The sequence below is a fragment of the Rhinolophus sinicus genome, chromosome 17, assembly GCF_057876585.1.
Source record: "Rhinolophus sinicus isolate RSI-liver-muscle chromosome 17, RSI-T2T, whole genome shotgun sequence".
NCBI classification, from domain to species: Eukaryota; Metazoa; Chordata; class Mammalia; order Chiroptera; family Rhinolophidae; genus Rhinolophus; species Rhinolophus sinicus.
In genome coordinates, this window is record NC_142517.1 from 154,769,830 (window position 1) to 154,784,054 (window position 14,225).

The window sequence follows — 14,225 nt, forward strand, 5'->3', positions numbered from 1 at the left end:
ATATATATATATATATATATATATATATATATATATATATATATTTAACTTGCTTTACAGGAATGGTACAGAATCAAAGGCTTTAAAGTGTTTTGAGAGGTCATCTTGCCTTAATGATTGCAGATAAATTAATTAAGACTAATTTTGAGTGATCCTCAGTTATCCGGAATGGTGTTGGCTGAGAAAGTTTTATTTTAAAAATATATGTTACAAGATTTGATAAATTATATTCTATTAGGATAATTAGCATCCAAAGCATTAGCATACCTGCTCCTGAACTCTACTGCAAACCCTAACAGGCTGTAATGTGTAGCATTAGCAGGAAGGAAATTTGGACAAGGACTGAATGACTTTGCAAATCTACTACCAACTACTAAAAGCAAAACCAAACAAAAAGCCAAACTCAACTACTAATGGGGGTTCAGAAGAATCTTCACTGTTGGAGGAGAGATATTATTTTGAGGGATTATGGGTCCTACAGTGCATTTCTATGTAGTTTAGACCAGGCTGTCAATTTCCGGTTTAGAATCTGTAATACAGAAATGCAGCAGCCACCAGGCCTCCCTGTGATATCCTTTCACAGTTTTCTCCTCAACATTTCCTTCATGAAATTCTACAGCTTACAGTTTTGTATTCGTGGATCCGTTGATGAATCCTCCTGCCCTTTCCCACTAGAGTGCAATTCCATGTTGGCAGAAGCCTTTTGCTTTTTCCCTCTTGAATCCATAGCACTTCTAAGCTTAGTACCTTATATGTAGTAGGCATTTGCTAAATAGTCATAGGATACATTTTAAATAAATTTTGGATTTTTACATGTAAATTTTTCTTGAACTAACAGAGGTTCACTGACCCTTTGATAAAGACATTTTTTAGGTAGAGTTCATTTTAGTCATAGGAATGGTGTATTTAGATAATAATATTTTTCATGGGACTACTGGCTTTATCTCTCATTGTCCTACTATCTTAAACTAAATAAGTAAATTGGTCTCATGTTATGGATGATGAGAGAAAAGGACAAAGATTCTCGATTAGCAAAATTAATATCCCAGATAAACAGGGAATTAAAAGCCAGATATGCAATCAGGTTCTTAAAATATTCTGTTACCTGTTCAACCACGAAGTACAACTCCCTCCATTACTAATAGAGTTCATCCATTAGCTCAATTATATTAATGGAAGCACTATTCAAATCACATGAATGCCTAATGACTTATTTTTAAATTTGAAAGTATAGTAAATATACAGTATATAAATGCATTTGCATAAAATTAATATAAAGCACATATTTTTTTTTTATTTTCTTCGTTCATATGTTGTAACTTGTAATATTTTTCCCACAAGAAAGAAAAGAAATTCATCTGAAAATATCAAGGCTTATTTTTAAAACAAAGCACTCAGATATTACTAAAAAACTGTATACTTCATAAAGAAAATAGGTTGCTCTCCCCTAAAATTGCCTCTAATGGTAGCTGAATATTAATAAAATCCATAAACCATTAGTACATTATAGCGGCTTTGTTCTGAATTACATAGACCTTTTATGTTTATTCCTCAGTGAAAATGCATAAAAAAATGAAATCCTCTCTAATTGTACTCTCTGAAGATAGCTGGTAAAATCATTTCTAGCAGCTATAAATCAATTGTAGTATTAAAATGACCTGCCAGGTGCATCTTCTGGGTATCAGACTAATTAAGGGAATGTATTAATTGCAACTATTCATCAACACCACCAACGTTGTTAGGTAACCCTTACAATGAATCTTTTTTACCGTATTATCTAACAATAAAACTGCAGTTTTATAAAATGTTGAGAGAGAGAGAGAGAGAGAGAGAGAGAGAGAAAGCTGGGAGAATGGCTTGTGCTTCTGCTCCTACATTTCAGAAAGATCTTAAACAGAGTTCCACGATGGCTAGAATAGAATTTTTGCTTATACAAAATCTAACTCACCTTCATGCTTGGTTTCTATTGAATTTTATTTTATAGACAATCTTTAACATATCCTAATAAGTCAAGCCTGGATTTTAAAACCCAGTTATTATACTGTTTTTATTTTAGCATATTTATACGCACGTGTATATATACATATATATATATGTATGTATATATACACGTGCGTATAAAACAACATTGCATGGTTTTGTTTGTGTGTATCCTTTCCCAGATGGAAGTCAATTAAGCTATAATGATAATTAGTATCAAAAGAATGTCAGAAAAATGTAGACTTTGATTTTAAGTAGTAAACTGAGTAGGCTTTTGAAATTAATTTCAAATGACTGCCATATCAGTATTACACTTTCCATTCCTCAAAGGAGAAAAGAAATGTAAAATTTAGAAAGTTGTTACAAAACTCAGTGTTTTTTCTTAATGAGCCAATTTCTTAGAGAGCATTAAGTGGCTCACTAGTTTTAAGACAAATATTCATTCACTTTTTCATTATGGTAACATCTCTGAGTTAGACTCTCTTTAGTACTCTAAATAATACGAGACACAAAACTACAAATTCCAAGTGGAAGAAACTGCTATTTTATACTCTTCTGGTGTAAATCACTCAGAGACTGAACTGACCCTGACTATACCTGGAAAAACAGTTTGAGAAGCTGGTTCTAAACTTCTGAAAAATGTGGTTCCTTTCAGATTAGGTTGTGGTAACCTGCTACTTTTTCAGAGTTTTTCTACAAGAAATCTGTTCCATGTTTAGAATCTTCTGCTTCCATAGGATCCAGGGTAGATTGGGTTTAGGGTGACCTTGCATTGCACAAGCACATCTGATTCCCCATAGGACAAATGATTAAGTCGCTGGAATTGGTAGCTCCACACAGTCATGCTCTCAGCAGCACTAAGGGGAGCAGTCACAATTATCATTTGCTCCAAGCCAAGTTGCCTATTGGTATTTGGCCATGACCAAACAGCTTCAGGTATGGCTTGTGCAAGGGCTAGAAATACCCCTCTTACTGCATGGTTAGAATTTGAAAGTGGGATAAGAAATTCATTTGTTTAACAATTGTCCTAAGACTAAGAAGAATCTACTGCATCCCCCAAAATGGAGATAAGAATTGACAGGCACTGTTTTTAATTTGGGCTTGGATGAGTAAACCCTTCGGTTCACCCACAGGGAGGTTAAGTCATAAGCCCCATATCAAGGATTGGAACTCTAAATTCACTTTTGCTCCCCATTTTCCAAGGAGCTAAAATAGAAGAGAAATTTTTAAAAGGACTGAAGACTAAAGGGGCAGACAAAACCCCCAGGTAAGGGCAACAGGGGCAGAGTCCCAGGCTCCAGAGCCCGACAACTACAGCAAAACGCTGATGACAGGAAGTCATTCATTTAAGCAGCTTTGTCTTCAGGGTGCAGTGCTGGGCATCTGAGCAGTCAGGACCAGCTTGTAAAGAAGTCATCACCCCGAGTCTGGGAGAGAGTGGGGCAGAACATTGATTTGAGTTTGCCAACAAAATTACTCCGATTTCTGTACTTCTCTACTGTTGTACAAAAAGAAGCGAGCTGAGAAGCAACTAAATCCTCTGCTCATGAATACCTGAAATGTTTCTTTTGGTTTGAACTTTCAAAGCTAGCTCTGGAGAAAGAAATATAAAATTTTAATGTTAGTACCATTTATTGATCATTCAAGGTGTCGGGCACCATGATAAGCACTTTGGAAACATTATCTATCTATCCCGTTATCTGTCTGTCCTCATTTCATCCTCGACACCATCCTAGATGAGGGAAATGAGATGCAGGGAAAATAAATAACAGCACAAAATTCCATAATTAGTTGGGAAACAAGGATTTGAATCCAGTTCTCTTTGATGATCAGCCCACGCTTCTATATTATTCCTAAACATCAACAGGGAATTTGGAATCATCTCAATATACAAGAAACAAACGTGAATTTTCCAGGGTTCTTTCGCCACGCTGATTTTTGTTACTCAACTACCCAGTAATGTCCACTTGGCCTATACCTTCCAAATTTCCTTTAGATTCTTGGGAATACACTTTCGCCCTCAACAATTTTAAATTTTGATGTCTCTCATGAAAGCAAGACTGATTCTCCCGTTAAATGAAAGTTAACATTTTTTGTGTGTGCAAGCCATATTCCTTCACTGAAAATATAAATGCAGATCTTCAGATCTTTGTTTACTCTCCTGGATTTTCACTGCCTGTTATTTCAGGAAGCTTTTTCCATCCACTCAACAGGGATAAAAAATTGATATATTGAAAATTACCATATGTCGAACCTAAGAAAACCAGAAATTTTGCACAATACGGAAAAGCAAATGTGACATGCTTCTCTTTATTCAAGTCAGGATAGAACATAGCAGAGAAGGCCATATCAGTCGACAGCTGTGAAATCTATCCTGCCAGGGTTGGAGCAACAATAACCATGACTGGATGACTGACTGAAGATAAAGCGTTTTCCATATAATTAAAAGAACTGTACCCAGTTTTCCTATTTTCTTACTTAAAGAAACAAAAAAATACGTTATGTTAAAAGTCTTATACATACACAGGGGCGGTTCATTTATTGATACTAAGACAGTAGAACAGAAAATAATCTCAAAGTCACTTTAGGCTCTGAATTAAGGACTTTTGGATATTTCCTTTTGGATATAGGGGTGTCGTATGAGACTGTTTTTATTTCTCTACTCTTGACAAGTTCAAAAAGTGGGGGAAAAATGGTTTTATTAACCTCTCAGATTTATCCATTGCATTTCTGTGGTTTCTGGACACTATGCAGAACAAAATAGACTTAATTCAGAAAATGATTGTAAGCTATTCAATTTCCCCAGTTGGTCCCATTGGTTGACACCTTCTTGAAGTTCTCCCCATGCAGGGAATAATTAACTCCCACTGAACCTGTCATTTTGTATGATTCTTCATCTTTCTGTATATATATATATATATATATCAGAGGCACGATTATCTCTGACAACACTCAAGCTCATAAATATAATATCATATTTTTCTAAGTCTTTTTTTTTACCTTTCACACAGAGTCCATTATCCATTAATTCTTCCAAATCTGTTTATGGTCAGGTTCTATCCTTTACCTATATGATATAAACAGCATTTTTCAGATATCTCTGTCTCCCCGCTCTCCACTCTGACCTATAAGTAAAGGGATTGATTTGTCAAGCATTTTAGTCACGCTAGTTCACTTCTCTGGTCAGCTCTCGGGCCATCCATCCTCTCAAATTCAAACTACAATTCCAAAAGAAAGCGCTGTTTTAAGCAGCATCCTTTAGAAAAGATCTACATAGTCTTCTCAAGAAAGTCAGCTTCTTCTTGCTCATTGTCACCACTGTACCTTCTAAACATCTCCATTTTATAATACTTTCCACTCTGAAAAGTATTGGTTCATTATTTGATACCACATTAAACTGTGAGCTCCATGAAAGCAGGAATCATGATTTATATATCTTATAAATCCAGCACCTAGTATTTTCTTGGCATAAAGTGGTATTCAGTAAATGTTTGTTGAATAAATAAATGAAGACTTTACTAATTGCCATCACCACCATTGTCATGCTACACATATTTCACTCCTCCTCTCAACTCCATCTGATAAGTCCTACTGAAAAGATCCCCAACAAAATCAATCTGGCCTCCAAGTCATGACACAGATATTGTCTCCAAATTTGAATGATCTTTCCCCTTCACTGTCAAGTCTGGCCTTTTCAAAGTGCTGATCAATATTAACATTGTTACTTTAAGAAAAATTTTGAGAAGTATGATGATGATGATGATGATGATGAAAAACCATCAACTAAGAGTCTACTATATTACTTTCTATATATCAATTATTTCTCTTTCTAACAGTTTTGAAATATGTGGAATGAATGTAACATTATTCCCATTTAAAGATGAAATAACTGAGGCTGAAAACAGAATAAACTGTTGGCACCAACTTTTTTGTCACTGACTGAGACACAATTTTGTATTAAAGAATGAGCAAGTTCTTTAGAGTCTGGGTTATCTCGTTCCAAATTCCACCTTGACCATTTATGACCTATAGGACAACTCAAAGAGTCTGACCTTCAGTTTGCTAATTTACAAACAGAGGATAAGTAGTCCAAGAATTGAGTTGCCTTTTCCTTATCCCCAGCCATATTGCATTCTATGCAGTCACCAGTAAATAGCTTTGATGTCAGTGATGTGTGTACAAATTGTCTTCTACTCTCTACATGCACAATGCAAAGGAAGAGGGAGGATTTTGTGTTCTTCATCACCCAAAAGTTCTTAGCAAGTTCTCTTATTTTTGTCACTGTTCTAAACAGGCACTGAATTACTTAATATTTTTAAAAGTTAACAAACTGTTGGAATTCCTAGTTAATCATGCAGCAACTATTTATATAACTAGAGCTACTGCTATTACTACTAAGGGGAAAAAAAATAAGCTAAGAAAAATATAACTGTATTATCTTGCAAAATGAGAGACTATCCTGATAGAAAAGTAAGAAAAAAATAGTTTAGAAATCATAACATTATTTCCAGTTCATTAGGGGAGGCTTTACCAGGCAGGGTAACAGCATTTATAATACTTTTCTAATGGAACCTTTCAGTATATGCCTGGATGATCATTTCTCGTTTTTAAAATCATATGGGGAGATTTGACAACCTCGGTTTCTTAATGCAGCTTTGTGAAACACTCCTTCATGACACTCATATCTCCATGCTTAGTTAAAGCCCTCTGCAGGCTTAAAATGGGGACCAAATGTCTCCTGTCAAGAAAGAGCCTTAGCACATAGTAGTTTAACCTAATGTTATAATTTGTCTTTTGACTGCCCTGGAATTTACATGTCAGGGTGCTATTCCTAACTGGTCTAGTCACATTCCTTGGTTATTTTGCTTCTGACACAGTCAGAAGGGACTCCTGGAAATTATTGATCAGCTGTGGCCCTGCAATGAGAGTCTGAATGCCTTTCAATAATACTGCTTGCCAAGCAAGTGTGATATGCTGCAAGTTGTGGTGAAATTCCCACCATGCTGGTTTCCTTTAGGTTCATTGCTGCTTCAAAAGGAAACCTGAAAAGCAGAGAGGTGACTGATGTGGATGGCGAGAAAAGGAAACGCAGGTGGGATTTAAGGGTAACATCAAGAAAACATTTGTTAAAAAACATAAAACTCTCTCGGGTGCTTGTAGGCACCCTCTCTAGCACTGCCGTTTCGACAACACCCGCTCTCTGCAGTCCTTTATTCTTCGGTCTTCTCAAAGGGCTACTGAGCCATAAGCAATCACACAACAGGGAGTACTTATGTCAGCCCCCACACACATTTCTGTGAACTGAAATATGAGGTGTGGCTAAGTAGACCTCGCTATTGCCAGGGTCTACATATTTTATCTGCACACTCACTCCCTAGAATCGTTCTCCTATTACTGCCCTGATTGTAGCTAAAAACAATAAATGAAAATATGCTGAAAGATGACAGTCTAAAGTCATAATGGAAATTACAGGCACATAAAGTAGCACAGAGGTGCCTAGATGGCCATTTGACTAGGAGTACAGATGTCCTGTCCAGACACAGCAGAGCAGCCCACATCTCCCCTTCTCTGTAGCTACAAAATGTACACTCTCAGCACATTGAAACCTTCAAACCCTGAGAGTTGGTTTTCCTAGTAGCAACTCCATGACACCTCTTTAGCTTGTACACACAAAGTTACTGGGACACATTTAGCCACGAATAGAAGTCACCACAAGCTGAGGTGGCTGCCCAAGTTACCATCACATAAATAGCTAAATATTTCTTATGTCTCACCTATAGCATCAAATCTCATGGGTGGCACCGAAAATGTTGAATTTGATCCTGTCTGTGAATAGACTGTAGGGTAGTTATTTCTGTGCATGTACATGAAAACTCGGTGAAAGACTGACTGAAATAGTCTTTGGAAAAATGAAAGAATGACTGAAATAGTCTTTGGAAGAATAGTTCTGTTCTAAAATGCAAGGGTTGGTATTCTGTGAAGAAAATGATTCCCTGGTCAACACATTTGGGAGTTTCTTTACCACATCCTGGAGATGTATAGTAATACAGACTTAAAATACCTTTTCCATGAAGCACCATTCAATTTACTGTTCCATGAATCATAGTTTGGAAATCATTGCTTTATTCATCCGAGATGGTAAAAATTCTCGTGTTCCTCTTTTTTATAATTTAAATTTCCCTTTCTTCATTTTCATTAACTAACAGAAATGCTAAGTCCAATCAAACTCAGGTTGTGCCAACTAATAAGCATTATGTTCAAGGATGATGTTAGCGATTCTATATAGTGTTGCCCTTGGAGTTCATGACCTACACGCCAAATAATTGAAGATCCCTCAGAACTTGATAAACTAAATCCTTATGCTGGAGAACAAGACAAATCTACTTCACAGTAGATATTATTTTTATTATGAGATTTACATGTCTCTTGGATAGTGAAAAAAAAACACTTATTTGAATTTGACTTCCATCAAAAAGGGGAAACATAGTTAACACTATTGCAGTATAAAATGCTGTACAAATTTATACCTCCAAATTCTGCCCAGCCTGCACCAACAATGGTACCGCTGCTTGAATTATCTGAAGTAAAACCAGCATACATTCAGAACACTGCTCTGGAGCAGAAGGATAGTTTCATCTTACCCATTACTTTTTCAAATCCCTTTTCTTATGGTTACTTTTCACTGCTGTGCTTTCTAGCTACCCGGATTCAAAACTTTCTCAGTGCCCTTTAACATCTATTGGTCAATTTAAAATGCCTTGAGAGTTTCACTTCTTTCCTGAAACTAAACAAGAATTTCTTCACTCTTTTCCTCTCTTGTTGCATTTTTTTTTCTTTTCCACCTTCCTTTTGTCCTCTATCTCTTACTTATGCCTTTCACCTTCTCTCCACTTGCCTCACTCTCTTGATCCATCGGACACAGCCCAGCTATCTGATAGCTATATCTTAAAGTAATTTTAGACAGAAACAAAAGGCCCTGGAATCCTTAGTAATCCATTTCAGATCCAGCTACTAAGCGCTGGTTAGACTTCTGCACAGCCAACAGTCTTTTCAGGCAACTACCTTGGAAATTGAAAACCTGTGAGAGCATCCATGGAATAATGTGAACCCTGAAACAAAAATCATACAAATAGAAAAGAAAATGTCCTTTTGGTGTTAAGTTAAGGCACTGCTAAAACAATTGAAAGGGAGACTGACCTCTGTTGATGGGCCTCAAAGTGGCTGGTGCTTAGAAATCCACCGGTTATTTTGCCTGCATTTCAGGTGCCATTAGGCCTCTGCCCTGAAGGCTGAGCAGCTTACTCTACTACACAAAGATTCCTGTCTGAGAGGGAATAGCAAACCGGAGATAATGCATATTTGAGAGTTACTCAAGGGGTAAGCAGTACGTGCAAAGAGCATTCCAGCCGAGCAATGCCAGCTACTAAGGCAGAGGGAGCTATGCAAATATTACTGCTGCGGCAGCTGCTTCCATTTTTACTTTCCGTTCTCAACCTCCACCAACAACCTCCCCACTCCTCCCTGGGGAAAGACCACTGTGCTCTAGCCGCTGCCTCTTTGACTCACGGTCCCCTGAATTACTTTCCTTCCCTCCTCTACCCCCCACCTTTCCTGACTAAATTGTGTGAAGCCAAAATGTTTGACAAGGATCTACAAATACAGCAGGTAAATATTTCTGCTGAGCCAAATTTAGAAGAACTTCTCTCTCTTTGTTGAGATCATCTGTGTAATTATTCCTGCAGTTCAACATTTTCATTTCTGCCTAACGCAAGGGGTATTTTTAAGCAGGTAATTTTATTTTTCTGTGCCAGACTGCCACACTTAAGAGCTTCTAATATGCTGAATATAATGCATTTTCAAGAAATTCAAGTCACATCACCCACTGCCTCTTCTTAATATACTCCTCTCTTTCATGTCTCCTCCTCTCTCTGTTCCTCAGTTCACACCCTCCCATGACTCCCTTTCACTGTCTTTTATTTTTCCAGCTCCCCTCTCTCCTGCTCTTTTCTAGTCTTCCCCAACGAAAATGGATTCCTCTTCTGGGCATTTCTGGCCAGCCTAACAATGTGTGCCATCTTCCCTTTCCCATTTTCGTTCTATTCTTCACCCCAGCTCATCCCCTGGTCCCAGGACAACCAAGCTCTCTGTGAGGCTGGGACGAGGATCAGAAGCAGGAAATTTAACAATGGCAGAGCTGTGACAAGTTAATTCAACTCCTGCTGTTAAATTAACCAGCGTTCCAGCCGAGTTAACGCGTCACCCAGTTTCAAAAGGTTAAGCTCCAAGCTTAATCTTATTCATCATTATGAACTCTTCAAATTGGCTGAAATATTTAAAATTCAGTGAAATGAAAGGACCGCAGGAAACATTTAAGAGCCAACTGCCCGGTCTTCAAAAAATGGAGAAATAATCTACAAAGATTAGGAAAAGAAGGCTTCAGAATGGGTGAATGGAGACACTCGAGAACCAGGTTAGAGTGAATAATAAAAGGACATGGAGGACAAGGGCATCTTATCTTCCCACTATCATAAAGAGATTCAGGCGTTAGGAAGAAATTTAATGGAGCACCCTGAAAATGCTTGTCCTATCTCATCATAAGCAACAGAGCAAAACTGAATGCTAATGAAAAGGGCATATACAATAATACCTCCAGAGCTCTCCGCTCCTCTTTGGACTTCAGACACAGACGGGAGGTGGGCCACAGTCTGCCCCCCACTTATCACTGACTGGGAGGGAGATCGCAGCCTCCTGAGAGCTCTCTACCCAGGCTTCTGTGACAGCAGAGAGCCCGTATAAATTTGAGTGAAGGAACTGTGCAGCAGAAAATAACACTAGAGGAGCTGAGCCTAGCATTTCTTACTTAGCAGAATGTCTAGTATACAGTAAGGCTTACTAAAGGTTAACACTATTATTATTATTAGTTATTATTAATTATTATTATTACTACTATTATTGTTGTTATTATTATTATTTCAATCATACACTTTCAATTACAAACTTCTATAGACTTTTGAACTGAGATACCCCCGAGGAACTGATACACCACATGCACGTCTTTCCCCTCCTCAATCTCTCACCCCGAGCTAAGTTTGTGGACCTGTTTAATAAGTTATTTCACATACACACGATCTCCTGCTACCAGCCCTGCAACCCAGGCCTCTTCACACAAATAGCCAAACGCTGGTCTTCATGCATCAATTTCCTCCCTGCTCCTGTTGTATATGCTGTCACAAACTCCTTCATGTTCTACCTCCTCTCAGAAACCTTTCAGATTACAGACATCCATCCTTAATTTGCCAACATAACCATGCTTCAACTTCTTGCAAGAGGTAGTTTTAGAATTTGAAATGATACTGCTTTGTTGATTGTATATTTGATCTGTTTGTGTATTTTACTGGATCAGAGGTACCTGCAGGGCAAAGACCAAGCCTGTCCATTTTAAATACACACTGTGAAAGCCTAATACATTGTTCTCTATCTTTTGAGTTGCCAATAAATAAGAATAGTCCTATGAACATCTGCGTACATTCCATCTTAATTTTGTGCTTTAACTCTCTCCCTTCCTTCTTCTTTTCTCTCTCTCTCTCTCTCTCTCTCTCTCTCTCTCTCTCTCTCTCTCTCTCACTCACACACACACACACACACACACACACACACACGACACACAGATCGTCCTTTCTAATTCATATGCTGCCTTGCATTGGTTTCTGTGCTCTAATTACATTGGTACCCACCCCCACCCACTACACTGTTAGATAGTAGTGAAGATGGTGAGCACCTTGCCTGGCCTTTAGCAGGTAGACTTCTAGGCTCTCCCCATTAAATAAGGTGCTGAGTGTAACTGACTGTGTTTTCCAGGAATCTTCACAACACTATCTCCCATCCTAAAGGCCACCCTTACAATATGACCTTGCCATACGCACATCAATAGATGGAGTTGAATTCCCCTCTCCTTGAATTTGGGCCAGCCTTAGTAACTCAACTGAAACCCATAGGATGTGGCAAAAATGAAGTTGGGTGATTTATGAGGCTAGATCCAAAATAGCCCTCTGTCTCTTGGAAAGCTAGCTCTTCACATGCTTTCTCTCAGGACATACTCTGTCAAAACCCAGCCAGTATGCTCTGAGGAGCCCCGACCCAATAAAGAGACTATATAGTTACCCTGAGCAACAGTCCCAGGTGAATTCAGCCTTTGAGTCAACTCAGCCCCAATACCCAGCATGGGGGTGAGAAAGTGCTAAGTCATTCTGGTCCTCAGCCTTGAATCATTCCCAGCCATTCCAGTCCCCAGCTGAGGCCCTTCCATTTCATATATATGGAGAAGGAGAGGGAGAGGGAGAGGAGGAGAGACAGAGAGACAGAGAGAGGGAGGGAGGGGAGGGAGAGGAAGAGGGAGAATGTGTATGTAAGCATACACAATCAAACACATTGTTGCTATTATTATTTTTAATAAACCATTACAATTAAGAATAAGAAAAAATAAAAGTTGTTGTTTTACCTTCATTTATTCCTTCTTTATGCTCTTCCTCACTTTCTACAGATCTAAGTTTCTAACCTATATTATTTTCCTTCTCTAAAGTACTTCTTTTAACATTTCTTGCAAAGCAGGTCTTCTGGCAACACATTTTCTCAGTTTTGTTTATCTGCTAAGGTCTTTATTTCATTTCCACTTTTGAAGGATAATTTCACAGGGCATAGATTTCCAAGGTGATGGGGGGTTTTCTCTCAACATTTTAAATATTTTACTTCACTCTTCTTGTTTGCATGGTTTCTAAGGGAAAGTCACATGTAATCCTTATCTTTGTTCCTCCGTAGGTAAGGTATATTTTTCCTCTAGATTTTTTTTCTTTATTCTTGATTTTCTATAGTTTTAAAATAATATGCAGAGGTGTATTTTTTCTTTTTTTTTTTTTTTTTTCTGACGTTTATCCTGCTTGGTGTTCTCCAAGCTTCCTGTATCTGTGTTTTGGTGTCTGACATTAATTGGGTGAAATTCTTGTCTTTCTGATGTTCCCATTACATTTATCTTACACTTTTTGCAGTTATCCCACAGACCGTGAATATTTTCTTCTGTTCTTGTCAATCTGTGTTTTGAGGAGTCTATTGCTATATCCTCTCGTTCAGATTCTTATCTCAGCCTTGTCCAGGCTACTAACAGGCCCATTCAGGGCATTCTTTATTTCTGTTACAGTGTTTTTTTTATCTCTAACATTTCTTTTCGTCCTTTCTTAGGATTTGTATCTCTCTGTTTACATTGCCCATCTGTTTTTGCATGCTGTCTCCTTTATCTATTAGAGCCCTTAGCATATTAATCATAGTTGTTCTAAATCCCCAGTTTGATAATTTCAAAATCTCAGCCGTGTCTAGTTCTGATGCTTGCTCTGTTTCTTCAAATTGTGTGTTTTTCTTTTTGATACACCTTCCAATTTTTTTTTTCCTCAATATCTAGACACAGTGTATTGGGTATAGGAAATACTGTAGTAGACCTTTAGTAACGTGGTGTTAAGGAGTGAAGGGGTCACATGCTATAGTCTTATATCTAGGTCTCAGTCTTTTTAGTGAGCGTATGCCTCTGGACTGTGAAATTCACAAATGTTTCTCAGTTCTCTCCTCCCTTCTCTCCCCCGCCCCCCACACACACTTTAGATGGTACAGAATGGCTACAGTAAGCTGGAGCTGGGTATATCCCCTCTCAAACATGAAAGGTTAGAGGAGGCTGGAGTTGGTTATTTCCCTTCCCCAGGTCAATTAGGCTCCAATAATACCCAAGAGCTTTGGGCTCTTGTTAACTGCCTGTGGGCAGACTTTTGAGGGGAACGGAGTGCTCTGTTGTATTTCAAAGTGGTTCCTTTTTGCCTTACCTCTGCTGGACGCATGATGGGATTTTTCTCCAAGATTTACTTTAGAACTTAGTCTAGCTTCTTGAAGGTAAATTGCACAATAATGTAGGGACCTCCCTCCCACCTTTGATTGTGTCCCCCTGGAGATTTTAACTCTCAAAATTGTAGATGCTAAGTCTCCTTCAATTTATCAGTTACAGTTCAGATTTCCTAAGCTGGCCCTGGTTTCTGCCAAGGTTTCTGCTCATAAGGCTCTGCTCTGGTTAAACCATGACTCCCTGCATTCACCTGTCAGTCTCCCCAATCATGGGAGCAATGGTTTTCCCTGTGTTCTCCCCTCTCTTACACATGCGTGAACAGTTGTTGAATTTTCAGTCTGTTCAGGCTTGAAGACACAGTGGTGAC